Raw genomic sequence first — 2,691 nt, 5'->3', positions numbered from 1 at the left:
GACAGGATCTCCACTGAGAGCAAACACACAAAAGAACAAGTAAAGGATATAATGGAAAATATTGGACAGGGTTTCAAACAACTAAATGACAGCAAGAGAGGTGCAAACAAGAGAAGGGAAAAGAGGAAGAAGGAATATTTGAGGAAGTAATGGTAGAAAATTATTCAACTCTATTGAAGGACATAGATATCCATGTCCAAGAAGCATAACATACTCCCATCCAAATTAATCTGAATAGACCTACTCAGAGACACATACTAATCAGAATGTCAAACTCCAAAGATAAAGAGAGAATTCTGAGAACAGCAAGAGAAAAGCAATTCATCATATACAAGGAATGCCCAATAAGATTAGGTGCTGATTTCTCATCAGAAACCATGGAGGCAAGAAGGCAATGGTATAATGTATTTAAGAAATTGCAAGAGAAAAACTGCCAGGCAAGAATCTTATATCCAGAGAAGCGGCTGTTGCTCAATCAATTGGGCTCCCATCTACCAAATGGGAGGCCCTGGGTTTGTGTCCCAGGGCCTCCTTGTGAAGGTGCACTGGCCCACACCTGCAGAGAGATGGTACAGCAAGATGACACAACAAAGGGAGACAAGCAGACACAGAAGAATACACAGCAAATGGACACAGAGAGCAGACAGCAAGCAAGCAGCAAGGGGGGGAGGATAAATAAATAATAAATCTTTAAAAAAGCATCTTATATCCAGCAAGATTGCCTTTCAAAGGTGAAGGCAAGCTTCACAGGCCTCTGGAGTAGGGGCAGAGTTCACGCCCATCTCTAAGGATACCTACTTGGACCCAGAGGATGCAGGGACCAGCAAATTGTGCATGTCCTTTGTGTCTTGAATCTTAAAGGGCAAAGGGGCATACTCTAGGATTCACTCCCCTGAAGGCCAGGAGGTGGGAAGATGTTGTGTGGGTGGGGGTCAGGGGTGAGAGGTCAGAGGGCTGTGAAGGGGGCAGAGCAGCTGGAGGCGGATGGTCACTGTGGTGGTTCATCATCTTCCATGGCAGAGATGCTGAAGCAGGGACCCGGGTCAGTCACATCCAGTGGTGGGAGGAGAGCAGTGGCCAATCCCAACATGCACAGCCTGGCTATGACTGCACCTGTGCCTACAGCACTGGCTCAAGAGGATAAAGAAAATATCAGTGGATCAATCAGCTGTCCCATCTGAGACAGGAGAAAATGCTTTGCTGGAGCTAAGTAAGAAGTGAGAATCTGTTCCTGATCTTGCACCCATGGTGTGGCATTTATTTATTTATTTATTTTTAGGTCTCATATCATTTATTGCCCTGATAGATATTTGGAGAGCTGAGGCTTAGAGTGTTAAACTTGCCCAAGGCCAACTAACTAGTTCCCCATAGGTAATAGAATACACAGATATGTGGGACTCTTACTTCAAGGGTTTTCCCATCCATCACATGACCTCCCTAGAACTGAAATTCACTCAATTCTTCCTGGGAATTAGTGTGTCACAACGATGTTCCAGCACCTAGACAAGATCACCAGGTTGAGAAAAGGATGGGCCCCCTGTCCTGGGTAAGAGAAGTGAACATGTCCTGTTGGGGAACTTGGACCTTCCCCAACCAAGGCAGGTAGCGGTGGGGGGAAAAGTCTCTCAAAGATTGTTGGTCTTAGTGTTCCAGAGACGTGCTCTCTAGGCATCGCCCCTTTCAGAGCCCACCCCCAGGGCAGGGGCCTCTCTAGGCATCCCTCTCTTCGAGCCTGCATGTGGTATTTATTTGGTACTATTGCAGCACTTTTACAGGAAATTGTAAATATCCATCTATCAACCCCCCACCTTGACAGCACACCAGTCTAACAGTTTGCAATGCTCTGGCATTACTGAAGTGTGTGACATCACACCCAGAAACCAGGTTAGCATTTCTAGTAGCACACATCCCTCTTTTTTTGTATCCCTTTATCCACACTGTTAGTGAGACATGTCCCTTTGAATATCTTTGGCTCACCAGCCTCGGAGTTATTGGGGCCCTGGTGAGAAAAGATAAGCAAGAAGTAATTAACTTTTTATTGTCAACAGAAATCATCCCTTTGTGTTTGTGCATTATGGAATCTGGAAATGAACTTTCTAAAATGATTCCCACACTCATCCTCCAGAAGATCCTCTTAAATGACACCAGTTTGGCTTACATGTCAGAAATATGAGTGTTTCTCCCATGTTACCATGATCTTGGGTAAGATGGTCCTTCAGCTGTCCAAAGAGCCTTCCACCCATCTGCTGAAGCATTTTACCTTCAACATTCAGATAATCCCAGGGCACGTGAAACATTCAGGCAGTGCCTTCCTGGCCAGCTAAAGGACACAACCTTCTCTCGGGGGCTAAAAGATGACACCACCACTAAATGCTGTCTTGCACAACTAGTAACCTTCAAGAGGGCCACATTACCAACCTCCGAGGTATCTCCTTGCCCCCTCAATGAACTTCCTCTGTCCTTTCCCACTACTCCCTCAAGTTGGGGAAGGGAGGGGGAACCTGTGAGCAAAACAGCGCAGGTTTTATTGCTAACTGGGAATAGACAACCTCAATGCTGAACTGCACTGGAGAAGAGGGCTAAAGTGTGCCTGCTGAGGTATATGGGCTGCCTTGAGGAACTGGGCCCCTGCTGCTACTCCCAGGAAATGAACACAGCAGTCTGTCACCATGGTCCCGGAAGGGTGTCAAC

The 2,691-nt window shown here is 46.3% G+C and overlaps 1 pseudogene; it reads left to right on the top strand.

Annotated features, from left to right (window-relative positions):
- Positions 1–1,088: 1,088 nt before the first annotated feature.
- On the top strand, positions 1,089–2,448 carry LOC101435341 (CCR4-NOT transcription complex subunit 9-like; annotated as a pseudogene).
- The last annotated feature ends 243 nt before the right edge of the window (positions 2,449–2,691 follow it).

This window comes from Dasypus novemcinctus, chromosome X, assembly GCF_030445035.2.
Source record: "Dasypus novemcinctus isolate mDasNov1 chromosome X, mDasNov1.1.hap2, whole genome shotgun sequence".
Taxonomy (NCBI): domain Eukaryota; kingdom Metazoa; phylum Chordata; class Mammalia; order Cingulata; family Dasypodidae; genus Dasypus; species Dasypus novemcinctus.
Note: the sequence above shows the minus strand (reverse complement) of the source record. Positions and strands in the feature narration are given on the sequence as shown.